The 18,837-nt window shown below is 62.3% G+C and overlaps 1 protein-coding gene across 5 annotated transcripts in view; it reads right to left on the bottom strand.

The window, feature by feature from the left end:
* RIMBP2 (RIMS binding protein 2) overlaps positions 1 to 15,276 on the bottom strand; it is a 50,721-nt gene extending 35,445 nt beyond the window's left edge. For all 5 annotated transcript variants that reach the window (XM_060192758.1, XM_060192757.1, XM_060192759.1 and 2 more), the window contains exon 1: positions 15,262 to 15,276. The gene's annotated coding sequence lies outside the window, so the exon portion shown is untranslated. The remainder of the gene's footprint in view (positions 1 to 15,261) is intronic.
* Between the last annotated feature and the right edge of the window lie 3,561 nt (positions 15,277 to 18,837).

The following is an 18,837-nucleotide window of genomic DNA, read 5'->3' as shown; positions in this document are numbered from 1 at the left end:
GGGGTGTCTGTGGAGATGTGTCTGTGGAGATGGGGTGTCTGTGGAGACAGGGTGTCTGTGGAGATGGTGTGTCTGTGGAGACAGGGTGTCTGTGGAGATGATGTGTCTGTGGAGACGGGTGTCTGTGGAGATGGTGTGTCTGTGGAGATGGGGTGTCTGTGGAGACAGGGTGTCTGTGGAGACAGGGTGTCTGTGGAGATGGTGTGTCTGTGGAGATGGGGTGTCTGTGGAGACAGGGTGTCTGTGGAGATGGGGGTGTCTGTGGAGATGGTGTGTCTGTGGAGATGGTGTGTCTGTGGAGATGGGGTGTCTGTGGAGACAGGGTGTCTGTGGAGATGGTGTGTCTGTGGAGATGGGGGTGTCTGTGGAGATGGTGTGTCTGTGGAGATGGGGTGTCTGTGGAGACAGGGTGTCTGTGGAGACGGGGGTGTCTGTGGAGATGGTGTGTCTGTGGAGATGGTGTGTCTGTGGAGACAGGGTGTCTGTGGAGATGGTATATCTGTGGAGACAGGTGTGTCTGTGGAGACAGGGGTGTCTGTGGAGACGGGGTTGTCTGTGGAGATGGGGGTGTCTGTGGAGATGGTATATCTGTGGAGACAGGTGTGTCTGTGGAGACAGGGGTGTCTGTGGAGACGGGGTTGTCTGTGGAGATGGGGGTGTCTGTGGAGACGGCATGTCTATGGGCCGCAGCTGAGAATGACGGAGGAGGTGCAGAGAATGGGCAGCTGACCAGCAGGGCCCTGGGGATACCCCCAGCACACGGCCTCTGCAAAGTGCAGGGCACCCCCACACAGCCTGACAGGGCCGGGGGTGCTGGAAAGGTCACGTGGGGAGTAAACAACAGCCTGAGCGGGGAGACCTGTGTGTATAAGCACCAGGAGCCTCGCCCACACCGGCCTTTCCTCCTCACCGCTGAGGCCTTGCCACGCGGCAGAACACAGGTCAAGCCCGGGCCAGGTGCAGGGGGCCGGGGGGCTTCCGGGTGGGAGGGCCTTTGAGCGCGGGGCCAGAGGACAACAGGCTTCAGCGGCAGGCTGGTGGACAGTGCTGGACAGACACCTAAGTGACATGAGATAGAAGGACAAGCAGGGAGTCCGGTGGTAGCGCGGCGGGTTAAGCGCAGGTGGCGCGAAGCACAAGGACGGGCGTAAGGATCCGGGTTTGAGCTCCCAGCTCCCCACCTGCAGGGGAGTCGCTTCCCAGGCGGTGAAGCAGGTCTGCAGATGTCTGTCTTTCTCTCCCCCTCTCTGTCTTCCCCTCCTCTCTCCATTTCTCTCTGTCCTATCCAACAACAATGACATCAATGACAACAATAAAACAAGAAGGGCAACAAAAGGAAATATATATATATATTTAAAAAGGAGAAGAAGAAGGACAAGCAGAAGAGACCTTAAGAACCAGCCCGGGAGGTCCACTGTTAGTTAAAGGATTTGCAGGAAGAAAGCAGAGAAGGGAGTTGTAAACTGGGCAGGTCTCTATACATACAGACACAGAAATAGCAGCCCCTGTCTGTGACCTTGAGAGAACCACTGCACTTTCCAGTAGAGGGGAGGGAGACACAGAACTTTATAGCCCTGTTATCTTGTAATTTTCTAAACCAATAGTAAGTCACTAATAAAATTAAAAATTAAAAAATAAGGGGCTGGGTGGTGGTGCCCCTGGTTGAGTGCGCGCGTTCTAGTGCACAAAGACCCAGGTTTGAGCCCCAGTCCCTCCCCATGGGGGACAGCCCCTGCGCCAGCCCCCCTCCCTCCGCGGGGCATCTGTGGCATCCGGACTGCGTGCCTGTTCAGGGCTGCCTGCAGGACGGCTGACCAGGCTGTAATCTGATCTTCAAACAGCGCGGGCACAGCCGGTCTCCTGCAGGGCCACCCTGGGGACAGCTGGCGTGACAGGCCACAGGACGTCTCTCCCTCTCCCCGGCTCCCCTTGCCAGACAGACAGTGGGGGTCGTCCTGGGAGGAGACGGGTGCCCACTCTCTGAGTCGAGGGCGACCAGGAAGGGCTGAGGGCTCAGGGTTCACGCGTGGGGGCTCCTGCTGCCCGGACCCTTAGAAGTGGTTCTGCTGACTTTTCCGCCTCAAGTTCTGAGGTCCTGGGTTCAATCCCCAGCACTACCACCAGCCAGAACTCAGCAAGGCTCTTGCTATCTCCTCCTGCCCCACCCCCATGAGAAAAGTAGAAATAAACTAAATATTTCTAAAGATGAAGTCACAGACACAGGCTCTGCCAGCTGTGCCCACTGAGATCCTTTTACTGGTTGTTTTTGGTCACTGACGACAGTCTACCTCACTAGGGATGCTTCTCTCCATCCAGGGCAGGCCTCTGCCAACATCCTCACCCTTTCCCCTCCAGGGCCTCGATGCGCCCCCATTCTGCGCACAGAAGAGACATCCCTAAGACCTGTGGGTGTTGGGTGGCAGTGCTCAGAATCCTGGTCTCAGACAGGCCAGGTGGCTGTGGCAGCGTGCAGGCCGGACACAAGTTGGCAGAACACACAGAGGTACCCAGCGCCCAGCACCCAGCTTCCGTGCTGTGAAAACTCAGTTCCTACACAGACAGTGTGAGGGCCACAGGCAGCCCGCTGGCCTATGCCAACTCCCCCAAGCAGTGGGCAGACAGGTGGACATAGCAGGGCTAGTGGACAGCGGTGGACACAGTAGGGCTATTGGACAATGGTGGACAGACAGGTGGACAGGAGGTGGACAGAGCTGGGCTAGTAGACAGCAGTGGACATAAGGTGGACACAGCTGGGCCAGAGGATAGCGATGGACAGACAGGTGGACAGAGGTGGGCCAGTGGGTAGGTGGTAGATGGGCAGGTGGACAGAGGTGAGCTAGTTGGACCGTGGTGGACACGGGGGCACTGGGTGGTGCTGGGCACATGTCAGGCCCAGCCGCAGCAGACAGGGTGGGAGAGCTCTGGAGAGAGGCCTGGAGGGAGCTCGGGCAGCTGGGAAGGAAACGGCTGTGAGGGCTGAGGTGTGGCCAGCTTGGAGTCACCGCCGTGTGACCAGGGGCTCTGGCTGCTTCTGAAGTCCCTCAGTGTGGGGAGCCACATGTGCCCTCAAGGTTGCTATTGGCATGACCACAGCGTCTTTGTTCACAGACAAGATAAGTTCCTGTCTCCCAACTCCACTTCCCCATGAATCACCCAGGACCTTCCAGATAACTGCTGATCACCATGACAACACGCCACTTCAATCAACAGTCCCCAGCTGCTAACTCCCCCCTTGCCCTGGCCTTTGGTGCTAATAAACAGACTTGATCAGAATCTTGACTTGTCTCATTTCCTCTTGCGTGTCTTGTGCCTCATTCCCTCTCCCTCTTGTCCTTGTCCTCACTCCCTCTCCTAGGTTTACCCACACTGAAGGTCCCGTGGGACGGGACACCTCAGCAGCGGGGAGACGGGAGGGAAACTGAGGGATACACGGGGTGGGGGTGGGAGTGTGGGTGAGGCTGGGGTGGGGTGGGGCTCAGGCAGGAGAGGCCACAGGCCCCTTTTGCTCCCCTAGCCGAGGGCCTCTGGGCTGATCCTGAAGCAACAGAAACCTGAAACCGGCATTATCTGTGGGTCCTGACTGAATGGGGTTAGAGCCTTCAAATCCCCAGATGACTGAATAGCTCTGTTTGCACTCCCAGGCTCTTAGAGAAAACAGAAGCCACACGGCCACACTGCTGCTCCCTGCACAGGCACTGATTGGGGCAGAGTCTCTGGGAGACGACTAATTTGTTTTTCCTGTGTCCTTAGTGACTTTCTGTTCCGTCTCAGCCTCCACGTAGCCTCAAAGAGGTGGTTTTCTGGCAACAATCAAAGGTCAGGAGGCCCCTCCCCGGCTGGGTGGCAGGAGTGGAGGTACCAGCTGTTGTGTGCCCCACACAGCAGGAGGCTGTCAGCAGAGGGAGTCTGTTGCGACAGGAAATGGGACCTCGGGCGGCGGCAGAGAGCTGAGCAGGCAGCGACTCAGAAATGAGCAGACAGGTGGCCTGGCACTGACCACCATCCCGCAGAGCAAGGGAGAGCCCACAGACCTGCAGCCTGGCCTCCGGCCCCGGGCCCTCACAGGCCTGCACCCACGAATCTCGACCCCACGGGGACCCTCTTGAGCCCGTGACACTACACGGGACATGCACGTGTGCACACGCTTCCCTCCACACGTCAAGACCAGAAGTTGCGCGGCAGCTTAAGCGCAGGTGGCGTAAAGCACAAGGACCGGCGGGAGAATCCCGGTTCGAGCCCCCGGCTCCCCACCTGCAGGGGAGTCGCTTCACAGGCGGTGAGGCAGGTCTGCAGGTGTCTGTCTTTCTCTCCCCCTCTCTGTCTTCCCCTCCTCTCTCCATTTCTCTCTGTCCTATCCAACAACAACGACATCAATAACAACGATAATAATAACCACAACAATAAAACAAGGGCAACAAAAGGGAATAAATAAATATTTAAAAAAAAAAAAAAGACCAGAAGGCACCACTGCCATGCCAGCTCGGCACGTGGAAGACTGTGTGTAGGTTGGCCCTGCTTGCAGACCTGGGAAGCTGCCAGGGGCCCCCAACACAGCCGACACACCTGCCACGGGCCCCAACACACCTGACATGCCTGCCACAGACCCCAACACAGCTGACACACCTGCCACGGGCCCCAGCACACCTGACACGCCTGCCACAGCCCCCAACATGCCTGCGTGGGTCCCAACACACTTGACACACCTGCCACGGCCCCCAACATGCCTGCGTGGGTCCCAACACACCTGACACGCCTGCCACGGCCCCCAACATGCCTGCGTGGGTCCCAACACACCTGACACGCCTGCCACGGCCCCCAACATGCCTGCGTGGGTCCCAACACACCTGACACGCCTGCCACGGCCCCCAACATGCCTGCGTGGGTCCCAACACACCTGACACGCCTGCCACGGCCCCCAACATGCCTGCATGGGTCCCAACACACCTGACACGCCTGCCACAGCCCCCAACATTCCTGACATGCCTGCCACGGCCCCAACATGCCTGTATGGGTCCCAACACACCCGCCGTGTCGAGTGCCACCAGTGCCCGAGCAAGAAGCCAGCACCAGGCCTCAAAGCCCCCATGGGGCTGCACTGTTCCTGTCATCTCCCTGTCAGGGCTCTGTGCCCTGACAAATCCATCCAGAACGTCTCTGGCCCGGTCACCCCAGTGAACAGAAACTGAGGCTGCTGTCACCCACAGGCAGGGTCACCTACAGACTAGAGGCAGGCGACACTGTCCCCATGGTGTGGTGACCCTGTGTCAGGGAGGAGCAGTGGTCTGTGCAGGTGGCAGGACGCAGGTCAGTCCTAGTGGGAAGCCTGTCCCACCCCTTGGCTGGGAAGCAGGTTGGCACCACCAGCCCGCCTGTCCCCCGGGGACAGTGTGGGTCCTGGCATCAAGTGGATGCATGAACCCTGTACCCCGTCCCTTCTGCCGCGGGCAGGAAGCCTGCTCTGTGGGCACAGCCGAGTCCCAGAGGAGAAGACACACAGAACATACTAGAAGCTGAAAACCTGGACACGAAGGCATGTCCAGTGTGTGGTCTGCATCTGGCTGCTTCCAATGCAGGCTCAGGGGCCGTGAGAGACAGCAGTGGGACCACAGCCCTTACGTGTGTGGCCTGGGAACTGCGGCCTCCCTCAACCAGCCTCACCACACCCCTTGGCATCCGGGATGCCAGGACCTCTGCATAGAGTGGCCACCAACACCACATCCTCACCTGTGGGAAGCGGGCAACCTCCTCCAGGAAGCAGCCTGCCAGCCAGGGCACAAGAATTAGCGCCTATAAGAGTCTTCCCACCGGGAATCCAAACCATCCTGCCTCAGACACCATGCCAACCTCAGGCTCTGCCCCCGATGCCCAGTTGGCCCTCAGACACTGATGCCAACCTCAGGCTCTGCCCGGATGCCCAGCTGGCCCTCAGACACTGATGCCAACCTCAGGCTCTGCCCGGATGCCCAGCTGGCCCTCAGACACCATGCCAGCCTCAGGCTCTGCCCAGCTGCTTGGCCTCTGAAGACAATTTGCTGACACAGCAACATGGAGGCTCTAGCTGTGTCCCCAGTGGCCACTGTGTTCTGGGGACAGAGAGGAGAACAGGGAGAGAGGCTCCCCTTCCATGAGCACTGTAGCCATCAAGCAGGTGACTTAGACTCTACCCTGAAGGAAAACTGCCAGGGGGAAATGAAAAGCCTCTGACCTCACAGCAAGAGGTCAGAGTGGTCCCACAGTGGTGTCCGGAATAAACATACACATGACCTTATTGGAAAAAAAAAGAAGCTGGGGGGCCGGGCAGTAGTGCACTGAGTTAAGCACACACAGTGAAAAGCGCAAGGATCCTGGTTCAAGCCCCCGGCTCACTTGCAGGGAGGTTGCTTCACAAGCTGCGAAGTAGGCCTGTGGGTGTCTATCTTTCTCTCCTTCTGTCTTTCTCTCCTCTCTAGATATCTCTGTCCTAGCCAACAACAGCAATGATGGAAAAAAGATGGCCACCAGGAGCAGTGGATTTGTAGTGAGGGCACCGAACCCCAGTGATAACCCTGGAGGCAAAAAAAAGAAAAGCCAAAACTGCTATGTGAACGTCACAGGAGGGGCGTCAGTGCAGCTGGAACCCTGCCTTGCTCTGCCCTGCCCTGCCCTGCCCTGCCCTGCCCTGCCCTGCCCTGCCCTGCCCTGCCCAACCCTGCCCTGCCCTACCCTGTCCTACCCTGTCCTGCCCTGCCCTGCCCTGCCCTGTCCTACACTTTCCTGCCCAACCCTGCCCTGCCCTGCCCTGCCCTGCCCATTCTCCTGGGAGACGGCAGGGTCCAGGCTCGGCCTCTAGGTGCCTGCCTCCCCAGGGTGGGTGCCGGCTGGGTGCTCTGCAGAGACCAGTGCTTCTCCTCTTCACTCAGGGAAACACAGGCCCCTGGGTGCCCAGCCGCTCAGACAGCCTAGGGCCACGCCGCCTCGGGGCTCAGGACAGGAGAGCACGGTGCTGGCAGATGACAGGACCGGTGGACAGGTGGCAGCGCCGGTGCCACGGGGACCATGTTCTGTGCTGTCACCGTCTTGTCACCTGGGGGCAGGGAGTGAGGTGGGAACAGTGTTGCCCACACTGAGCTGAGCTACTCATCACACAGGGTGGACGGAGCAGACGGGCCGCCTCAGGGCACCCCCTCCACAGCCAGAGCCACCCCCGCCTGGCGGGGCCACGAGAGGGGCAGAACCCACGGCCCCGCCAAGGCCAGGAAGCGGTGTTGTCGCGTGGAGGACACACAGCACGCAGAGTGGGGCAGGCCCGTGATGCCGTCACGTCTCCCGGCGTGGCCTCTGGGCAGCAGGACCCCTGAGCAGTGACACACTGTCCCCACATGAATATTTCAGCGACAGCTCAGCTTCCATACAGCGCCGGACAGACGGTGGCAGATGGCCAGCCCTGGCCTTCCGCGCTCGGTGAGCGCAGCCCCTCGCCTCTCCCCACCATGAGCAGAGACGCAATGCGGGGGGGCCACAAGCCACTCTGTGACCTCGAGGAGGAAAACAGGATGTCAGGGGCCCAGCTGCAGCCTACGCTCAGGCTGCGTGTCTGGTGAGAGGGGCCCCGACATGGGCTGGGCTGCATCGGGCGTGGAGAGCCGGTGACAGTGAGCCCTGATGTGCGGGCACCAACTGACCCTGCATCCTCGAGGCCGCCGGCACCCCACACCCCCACCCCGGCACCACCACACGGCCCACTGACTCCTGCCAAAAGTCCTCCTGTCACTCGCTGGCCAGGACCCGAGCCTGCCTGAGCCCCCGCCCGGTGTCACCCTTGGGTCACCCGCCACCCCCGTGAGCCGGGGCCTCAGGTCAGGGCTGCAGAGAGTACGGCACCAGGAAGCTCTTGGAGGCAGAGCTCGGTGTGCTGGGCAGTGCCGGTCTTTTCAGAAGATGGCCATTGTGGCTCTTTCTGTGGACTCAGCAGACGTCACTTCTGGGCCTCACTTGCTGGGGAAACGTGGCGGGCACTGAGGGGAGGCCGCCGTGTCGTGGGGGCTGCGTGGGGAGGGCCGCCGGGTCATGGGTGCTGAGGGAGTTCATCCCAGGCTGGGGATGCAGCCCCACCCCGCCCTGCCGGAGGAAGCTGGCCCACAGGTGGAGTGCACACCTGGTATGTGTGAGGCCCGGGCTCAGCGCGGGCGCTGGGGGCTCCACTCACTCTGTAGCCCTATCCTGAGGCCCCGGCTCACAGGGGGCGCCGACCCATGGGTGACAGCACCGCAGGGAGAACCACGGGGAGCTCCATGGACAGCTCCACGGGGTGGACAGAACTGCCACAGAGCTGCGTGCTCAGAGCTGCGTGGTGCTGCCTGGGGAGCTGTTCATGGTGCTCCCGTGGCGCTGCCCATGGAGCTGTCCGTGGTGCTGTCCATGGTGCTGCCGTGGAGCTGTCCATGGTTCTCCTGTGGTGCTCCCCGTGGTGCTGTCTGTGAAGCTATCCGTGGAGCTGTCCTTAGTGCTCCCTATGGAGCTGTTCTTAGTGCTCCCCGTGGTGCTCCCCCTGGTGCTCCCCCTGGTGCTCCCCGTGGTGCTGCCTGTGGTGCTGCCTGTGGTGCTGTCCACAGTGCTCCCATGTGGCTGGTACAGGGCACAGGGTGGGGTGGAAGCCAGGGCCTCATGTGTGGTAAGGCAGTCCACCCACAGAGCCACCTCCCAGGCCCTGCTGGACAACGGGAAGTGCAGGTGTACAGACTCCTGACTCTCGAGGTCAGTGCCAGCTGAGTCCTTCCAGCACCTTCTCTCCTTTCTCCTCACCCGGGTCTGCCCACCACCCTCCAGGAGACTCAGGACACCCTACTTCTAGAAGCAGCAGCCCCCCTGGGTGGGCCTAGATGGCCCTGGGGCGTCACCATGAGTCCCCTGCCGCCCGGCACCTCCTCTTGGCGGCAGTGACCCGTGACAGCGCGGGCAGCCAGGCCCTGCTGGACAGCACTTATCCAGTTAAGTCCCTGCTGGGAGAACACGGCTGCCAGGAGGGAGGCCAGGGCTGCCAAGATGAGGTGAGACTCCACAAGCAGACAGAGGGCTGGGCCCACCACAGATGCCTGTGTCCTGCCAGCTGCCCCCCACCAGGGTCCTGGCAGCCAGAGGGGATGGGCAGCCAGATGGCTCTGTGACTCAGAGCAGCAGGGGCGTGGGGGTGGAGAAGGGGAGGGGAAGAAGGGCTGGGAGGAGGCGGGGAGAGTGCTGGGGATGGGGAAGGGTTTTGAGGGAGGGGACGGGGAGAGGGAGGGTGTGGGGAGGGGCAGATGGAGGTGTTGGGGGAGGGGGAGAGAGAAGGTGGGGGAGGGGCAGATGGAGGGTGTTGGGGGAGGGGGAGAGAGAAGGTGGGGGAGGGGGAGATGGAGGGTGTTGGGGAGGGGGAGAGAGAAGGTGGGGGAGGGGAGATGGAGGTGTTGGGGAGGGGGAGGGGAGAGAGAAGGTGGGGGAGGGGGGATGGAGGGTGTTGGGGAGGAGGAGAGAGAAGGTGGGGGAGGGGGAGATGGAGGGTGTTGGGGAGGGGGAGGGGAGAGAGAAGGTGGGGGAGGGGGAGATGGAGGGTGTTGGGGAGGGGGAGAGAGAAGGTGGGGGAGGGGCAGATGGAGGGTGTTGGGGGAGGGGGAGAGAGAAGGTGGGGGAGGGGGAGATGGAGGGTGTTGGGGAGGGGGAGAGAGAAGGTGGGGGAGGGGGGATGGAGGGTGTTGGGGAGGGGGAGAGAGAAGGTGGGGGAGGGGAGATGGAGGGTGTTGGGGAGGGGGAGGGGAGAGAGAAGGTGGGGGAGGGGGGATGGAGGGTGTTGGGGAGGGGGAGGGGAGAGAGAAGGTGGGGGAGGGGGGATGGAGGGTGTTGGGGAGGGGGAGGGGAGAGAGAAGGTGGGGGAGGGGGGATGGAGGGTGTGGGGGAGGGGGAGAGAGAAGGTGTGGGGTGGGGGAGGGGGAGGAGGAGAGTGTTGAGGGTAGGGGAGAGAGTGAGTGTGTGTGGAGGGGAGGGGAAGAGGGAGAAGGGGACCGAGTCTGGGTGTGTGGGGATGAGAGGCCTCTCCATGGCCATGAGAGGTGGGCTTGCTTGTCTGACAGCTCCCCCCAAGGTCACCTTTGGGGAGAAGGTGGCCCCTGAGGTGACAGGTGCATGAAGGGTCAGTGTTCTGGTCACCCTCTTCATAGACTAAAGGTCAAAGTGGGACAGGCATGAGGGGATACTCGTCCGTGGGGCTCGAGGGTCTCCTTCTAGGTGCTTCTCCCCTGAACGGAGCTCCCAGGCCTTTGGCTGGAAGTCGCACCACGTGGAGGCTGAGAGGGTTCAGGGAGTGGGGATGGGAATGGGCGGCCAGGCTTCTCTGGGGAGAGGTGGGGGCCAGGCGGTCGGGCTGGTCGCTCGGCCTGGAGAAGGGACCTGGGGTCCTTCCCACCCCCGCCCCCCCAGGCTGGGGCTGATGAGAGGAGTGACTGTGAAGGGGTGAGGCTAGGGGGCAGCTGAGAGGGGCCGGCAGAGCAGGGCAGGGTGGGGCGGGTCTGCCATGTGGGAGATGCTGACAGGGCTGAAGTCGCAGGCGAGACAGACACGGTACGACAAGACCCCACCCACGCACAAAGGGAATAGACGCAAGAGAACATTCTAGACTCCAGGCAGCGGATCTGACTAGCCCGGGTGAGGTGAAGCTGAGGGGTCTGCAAACAGACCCTCCTGTCCCACCCGAGGCTCTGGGGGCCCAGGTTCAGTCGCAGCAGCACCGTGAGCCACAGCTGAGCAGGGCTCTGGGGAAATGAACAGATGAGTGAGCAGAGGACAACGCCCAGCGGCCTCCCCATGTGGTGCTCTGCACGGCGCTCCCGCCTGGGGAAGCCTGTGCTCTGAGGGCTGCTTCCCACCCGCTCCTCCAGTGAACAGGGACCCTCGGCCCAGGAGGATGGGAGTCCCCATGGCTGATGAGTGCCGACATGGCCTACAGCGGGTTGTCCTGGCTCCACTGTCAGCCAGTGTCTGCAGCCAGAGGAGCAGGGGAGGCCACGGGGGGAGGCAGGGGAAGGTAGAGCAGGTGAGACCACAGGGGAGGGCAGGTGAGGCCACTGGAGAGAGGCAGGTGAGGCCATGGGGGGGGGGGAGGTAGAGCAGGTGAGGCCACGGGGAGGCCAGTGAGGCCACAGGACCAGCAGGAACTCCCAGGCCATCTCACAGGTGGCTGCAGGGGAGGAGCCCAGGACCCTGCCATGCTATTCGCTCAGCAGTGCCCCTGCCCGTGTCTCCTGCAGCGGCACGTGCGGCCGCCCCCCAGAGGGCACAGCGCCCCCACCTGGGGGCGTCCACAGAACTGCCTGCCCACTCCCTGGCCCCAGGCCACCTCTACCCAGGCTGAAGGCAGGGTGATGGGCCACACGGGCACACAGCATAGGGCACAGCCTGGGAGCACCTGTGGGGGCCACAGTGCCCACACCATCCTCACACAGACCTGACATTGCTGAGGAAAGCAGGGAGGGAGTGCTGTCCCCACGCCCGGACCGCTGGGGGTCACAGGGCCAAACTCTCCATCCAAAACGGCGTCTTCCAGACCCCACGAAAGGAGGCGGCTGGTCTGGTAGGTGAGACCCCAGCAAGGAGGGCAGGGCTGTGACATCTCACCTCTCTGTCTCTCACCTCTCTCCTTGTACTTTTTCTGCCTCTCTCATCTCTCTCCTAACCGCTCTATTCTCTCCTCACTGTCTCTCCCCTCTATCTCTCCCTGTCTCTCTCAGACCTAAACACTGGGCAGCAGCTCTGGACAGAGATCACCAGCACTGGACACTGTAGCATAGCCCTGGAAATGGACCCCCAGGCCTGGAAACTGTACTTCACCCTAGACACAGAATGCCAGCCCTGGTTCCCGGCCCCAGCCCTGGACACAGTACCCTAGACCTGGACACTACAGCCCCAGTCATGGAAACAACTGCCAGCCCTGGGCATAGATGCCAAGCCATGGAAACTGTACCCCAGCCCTGGACACAGGCCCCCAGCCCTGGACACTGACCCCAGATATGGACAAGGCACCCAAGGCATGGACACAGGCCCCCAGCCCTGGACACAGACCCCCAGCCTGGGACTCTGACCCCTAGCCCTGGACACTGACCCCAGATATGGACAAGGCACCCAAGGCATGGACACAGGCCCCTAGCCCTGGACACAGGCCCCCAGCCCTGGACACAGACCCCAAGCCCTGGACACTGACCCCAGATATGGATGAGGAACCCCAGGCATGGACACAGACCTCCAGCCCTGGACACTGACCCCAGCCCTGAACATGGACGCCCAGGAATGGACACAGACCTCTAACCCTGGACACTGTATACCAACCATGGACAAGAACCCCTAGCCCTGGACACTGACCCACAGATCTGGACATTGTACTAACAGCCCTGGACATGAACCCTCAGCCCTGTACCCAGACCTCAGGCCTGGACAGACCCCCAACCATAAACACTGAACCCCAAGCCCTGGACACTAACCCCCCAACCCTGGACACTGTACACCCAGCTCTAAACTGTACCCAGCCCTGGAAATTATACCTTAGCCTTGGATATTAACCCCCAGCCCTGGACAGTGTACCCCACCAAGCCCTGGACACTGACCCCAGACATGGACACTGACCCCAGATATGGACAAGGAACGCCAAGCAAGGACACAGACCCCGCAGTCCAGGACACATACCCCAGCCCTGGACATATACCCCGAGACGTGGGCACATTGGACATTGTACCCCAACCATGGAGAAGGATCCCTAGCCCTGGACACTGACCTACAGATCTGGACATGTACCAACAGCCCTGGGCATGGACCCTCAGCCCAGGACACTGACTCCAGGCCTGGACAGACTCTAACCATGAACACTGAACCCCAAGCCCTGGATACTGTATCCCAGCCAGGACATTAACCCCCAGTCCTAGACACTGTACCCCAGCCTTGGACATTAACCCCCGGATGTGGACAGTGTACCCAGCCCTGGACACTGTACCCCAGCCCTGGACAGAGACTCCAGCCCTGGACACTGTACCACAGCCCTGGAAACTACGCACACCCATGAACTGTACTGCCAGCACTGGACACTGACCATAGCCCTGGACATTGTATCCCCGGACTTGGACACAGGCCTCAGCACAGGACACCGAAACCCAGCACTGGACTGTATCCCAAGCCCTGAACACTGACCCAGCCATAGACACTGTACCCAAAGCCCAGAACACATACCCAGCCCTGGACACTGACGCAGCACTGGACAATGATCCAGCCATGGACACTGACCCAGCACTGGGCAATGACCCATCCATGGACACTGACCCAGCACCGGACACTGACCCAGCCCTGGACACTCACCCTACCCTGGAAACGGACCCAGCCCTGGACAGTCATCCAGCCCTGGACACTCACCCAGCACTGGACACTGACCCAGCACTGGACACTGACCCAGCCCTGGACACTGACCCAACACTGGACAATGACCCAGCACCGGACACTGACCAAGCCCTGGACACTAACCCATCCCTGGACACTGACCCAGCCCTGGACGTTCACCCAGCCCTGGACACTGGCCCAGCCCTGGACACTCACCCTTCCCTGGAAACTGACCCTTCCCTGGAAACTGACCCAGCCCTGGACATTCACCCATCCCTGGACACTCACCCAGCCCTGCACACTCACCCAGCACTGGACACTCACCCTTCCTTGGAAACTGACCCAGCCCAGGACACTGACTCGCCCTGGACACTCACCCTTCCCATGGCACTGACACAGCCCTGGACACTCACCCAGCACTGGACACTGACACGCCATGGAGACTGACCCGGCCCTGGACACTCACCAAGCCCTGGACACTGACCCAGCCTTGGACACTGATCCAGCCCTGGACACTAACTCGCCCTGGACACTCACCCAGCCCTGGACACTGACCCAGCCCTGGACACTGACTCGTATAGGACACTCACCCAGCTCTGGACACTGACCCAGCCCTGGACACTGACTCGTACAGGACACTCACCAAGCCCTGGACACTGACCCGCCCTGGACACTCACCCAGCCCTGGACACTCACCCAGCCCTGGACACTGACCCGCCCTGGACACTCACCCAGACCTGGACACTCACCCAGCCCTGGACACTGACCCGCCCTGGACACTCACCCAGCCCTGGACACTGACCTGCCCTGGACACTCACCCAGCCCTGGACACTGACCCGCCCTGGACACTCACCCAGCCCTGGACACTGACCTGCCCTGGACACTCACCCAGCCCTGGACACTCACCCAGCCCTGGACACTCACCCAGCCCTGGACACTGACCCGCCCTGGACACTCACCCAGACCTGGACACTCACCCAGCCCTGGACACTGACCCGCCCTGGACACTCACCCAGCCCTGGACACTCACCCAGCCCTGGACACTGACCCGCCCTGGACACTCACCCAGCCCTGGACACTGACCTGCCCTGGACACTCACCCAGCCCTGGACACTGACCCGCCCTGGACACTCACCCAGCCCTGGACACTGACCTGCCCTGGACACTCACCCAGCCCTGGACACTCACCCAGCCCTGGACACTGACCCGCCCTGGACACTCACCCAGCCCTGGACACTGACCCGCCCTGGCCCCTCCCGTTCCGGCCAAGCCCCTGGAGCCCTGCAGACACCCACGCCCTGGTGCCAGTGGCCTCTGTCACGGGGGTGCGCAGCGTGTGTCCCCAGCACCTTGCCCGCCGTGTCCCCCACGTGTCCCCACCGTGTCCCCCACACCGGCGCCCACAGTCCGGGCCTGGACCCCGGGCAGCGCCTGCTGGGGGAGGGGCGTCCCCTGTGCGGGGGGGGGGGTGCTGACCTCCAGGCGGCCATCTGTCCCGGGAGCCGCAGCACCGCCGGGCCCGCACCCACCACCCCGCCGCACCCCGGGCCCCTCCCCCGCCCCCGCGAGACTCGCACTCGCGGCCCCGCCCGCGGGCCTCTCCGCACCCCGCACCCCGCGCTCCCCACCGCACCTCTCGGCCCGCACCCCGTCATCCCCGCCCCGCACCCCGTCATCCCGCACCCCGCACCCCGTCATCCCCGCACCCCGCACCCCGCACCCCGCACCCCGCAGGCCTTTCTGGGGGGCAGCCCGTGGGGGCCTGGAAGCCTCTCCGCCGCCTACGGGCCCCCAGTTAGCCCCGCGGGGAGGGTGCGGGAGGGGTGCGGGGCGGGGGCGCCGGGCCCACCCGCTCCCCGCCCTTCCCCTCCCCTCCTCTCCTCTCCCCTGCCTACCTGCGGGCTCTGCGGGCGATTCTCCGGCGCGCAGGGGAGGGCGGCTCCGGGGGCGGGGAGGGGTGGGTGGTGCACACGCACAAGATGGCCTTTCCGGGAGGGGGCTGTCCGGCTCAGTCCCCGTCCGCGTCCGCATCCCGGCCCGTCCCCAGAGGGCGGAGCCGCCGCGGCGCAGGCGGGGCCTGGGTGCGGGAGGGCGGGGGCTGACGCTCTCTGGCAACCGCGGGAGGCCGCCGCGCAGACACATGTCTGCACACGCCTGTAGAGTCGCGCACACGTGTGCAGAGACTCACAGACACGCGCACACGCGTGCACTGAGGCTCACAGACACATGCACACGCGCACATGCATGCACACAGAGACACGCACACACGCCTGCACTCTGCCCGGAATGACCCCCGTGTGTGATGTGCTGGGTGGCCACTCTGCACAGGAAGGTGCCCGGGGACCCTGTGTGGCCTGAGGATGCACGTCCCTCTCCAGAGTGGGTCACGCTGCCCAGGTGGGCAGAGCCTCCAAGTCCCGGGGCGGGGGCCGCCAGGTCTCAAATCAGACACCCCTGCGGCGCTGGGCGGGATGGGGGCTAGAGCATTACCTCGAGTGCTCGTGCTCGGCCTGGGGCCTGCTGACAGCACCCTGCAGAGCCGCCCGCGGACCGCAGCTGACTGGGCTGGTCGCCGAGGGTGCATGTCCAGGGGCTGTCTTGCTGCGCGAGCAAGAAGCTTAAGGGATGAAAGTGCTGGCAGGGACCCAGTGGAGGTGCGCCTGGTTGAGCGCACACATTACAGTGCCCGAGGACCTGGGTTCGAGCCCCTGGTTCCCACCTGCGGAGGGAAGCTTCACAAGTGGAGAAGCAGGGCTGCAGGTGTCTCTGTCTCTCCCTATAACCTCTTCCCTCTCAATTTCTCTGTCTCTACCCAATAAACGTTAAAAATATTTAATAAGGGAGTCGGGCGGTAGCGCAGCGGGTTAAGCGCACGTGGTGCAAAGCGCAAGGACCCGCAGAAGGATCCCGGTTCGAGCCCCCGGTTCCCCACCTGCAGGGGAGTCACTTCACAGGCGGTGAAGCAGATCTGCAGGTGTCTGTCTTTCTCTCCCCTTCTCTGTCTTCCCCTCCTCTCTCCATTTCTCTCTGTCCTGTCCAACAATGATGACATCAATAACAACAATAACTACAACAATAAAACAAAAAGGGAAAATAAATATTTTTACTTCTGAGAGAGATGCAGAGAGACAGAAAGACAGCGAGAAACACCAGAGCACTGCTCAGCTCTGGCTTGTGGTGGTGCGGGGGATTGAACCTGGGACTTCAGAGCCTCAGGCACGAGAGTTTCTTTGCAGAACTATTATGCTGTCTCCCCCACCCAAAAATAAATATTTTTAAACTCTTTAATAAAAACCTTTTATTCACAAAGAGCCTGCTGGTGGCTCTGCTCGTGTGTGCTATCTGGGTGACTGAGACTCAGTACCCGGAGGGTCAGGGTGGGCTATGGGGCTGCTGCAGGGAGCCAGGCCACACACACTGCTCTGGGGCTCGATGCAAGTGCTCAGACTAGTTTTGTGTCACTAATCGTAGTTTTATTTATAAAAAGAGAATCCTGGGGTCCGGGTAGTGGGGCTCCTGGTTGAGCTCACATGTTACCAAGCATAAGGGCCCAGGCCCAAGCCCCCGGTCCCTGCCTGCAGGGGAGAAGCTTCACGAAGGCTGAAGCAGGGCTATGGCTATATCTTTCTCTACCTCTTGGTTACTCTTGATTTCTTTCTGCCTTTACCCAACAAGGAAGCACATAAATAGACACGTATATGTGGGTCTGGGAGACAGCATGGGGTTCTGCAAGAGACTCTCCCGCCGGAGGCTCTGAGGTCCCAGGTTCAATCCCCAGCACCACCGTCAGCCAAAACTGAGCAAGGCTCAGGTAAAAATTTTAATTCATTAAAAAAGGAACAGGTATCTTGCCAATGAATTGTTCTTTGTCTTGTTTTGTGTTTTACCAGACCTCTGCTCAGCTCTGGCTTATGGTGGTGTGTGGGATTGAACCTGGGAACTCGGGCAGGAACGTCTGTAATGTTGTCTGCCCTACCCTAGACTAATTTGAGTTTCCTGGCCAGACTTCCTCAGGTCGGACAGACAGATGCAGGGCTGGGGAGCCACTGCGGGGACCCCACAGAGGAGCTGCTCCTGAAGACCCTCGTCCATATCCCGAGGGAGTCCCGCCCCTGTGCCGACGCCCGGCTCCTGGAACAGCATAGGAGCCGGGCAGCCCGCGGGGCTCCACTGAGACCAAGGCCGGCAGGTGGGGCCCCAGTTCTGTTCCCACGGCCACCCCCAGTGTCACCTGTCAGGCTGGCCGACACCCACAACACCTCAACAGCCGGGTGACAGCACAGGAGCCTGCACCCAGGAGTCACCAGAGCTCGGTCACCTGCTGGCTCCTGGGGCCACACCTACAGCCACTGTCCTCAGAAGCTCTCTCCCTCCCCCAGCTGTCTGTGAAGGGCCGGGGTGCAGGGTGGGGACAGCGGGTGACACCAGGGCTAGTGTGTCCCTCCCAGCCATCTGAGTGCAGACTCCAGCAGCTGGGGGTCTGAGCAGGCAGGCCAGGCAGGGGTGAGGAGGAGGGCGGCACTCCTCGGCACCGGGGGCTGTGTAGGACGCGAGGAGTCACATGTCACCAAGGTCCCCAGCATCCAGGGACAAGGACGCTGAGGTGGCTGGGCTGCAGCCATCGTTTTCACGGTGCCCTTTCTAGAGAGCACCCCCCAGCTCTGGGGACGGCCATGCAGGACGCAGACCTCAGCCCCGCTCGGCAGGCACCTCAGATGGGGGTCTTCACCGGCCCCCCGAGCAGAGCACAGCCCTTGGGCGCCACCCACTGGGCAGCGCTGGCCAGAGCCCCCAGGCTAGGAGCACACTCGCTCACGGGGCAGCCCTGGCCCCCCAAACCACCTGCAGGCGGTGCTGACAGCAGGAGGGGCAGAGGGAAAACCCTCCCGGCAAAGCCCAGAGCTGGGGCAGAAGTGGGGGTCCCAGGGCCGTGTGCCCACTGAGATGGGCTGCAGGGCGTAGGGGCGGCCTTACAGGGAAGGGGAGCACTGTCCACCGGCTCAGCAGAGTGGGGCCTCAGTGCTCTGCCACTGGCCTATGCCAGCTGACCGCCTCCATCTACACCCGCTGGGACCCGTCCACACCCGCTGGGACCCATCCATCCACACCCGCTGGGACCCATCCACACCCGCTGGGACCCATCCATCCACACCCACTGGGACCCATCCATCCACACCCACTGGGACCCATCCATCCACACCCGCTGGGACCCATCCATCCACACCCGCTGGGACCCGTCACAACGCAGAGGATGAACAGTGTCTGGGGGTCATGCAGGTCCAGGCTGAGGGCTGAGTCTAGGGAGAGAGGGAGCCACCCTCTGCTGGCGTCCCGGGGACCCCAGGCGGGGGAGCAGGGTGGCTCTGGGTGGAGGGTGGCTGTGCCAGGCCTGCTCCACCGAGGGCCGGGCCGCGTGACCCAGCGACGGCCCCGCCCAGGCAGCCTCTACGGTGACCAGGGCCACCCTCGGG

This window comes from Erinaceus europaeus, chromosome 6 (assembly GCF_950295315.1).
Source record: "Erinaceus europaeus chromosome 6, mEriEur2.1, whole genome shotgun sequence".
In the NCBI taxonomy this organism is placed as follows: domain Eukaryota; kingdom Metazoa; phylum Chordata; class Mammalia; order Eulipotyphla; family Erinaceidae; genus Erinaceus; species Erinaceus europaeus.
This window is presented reverse-complemented; position numbering and strand designations above follow the sequence as displayed.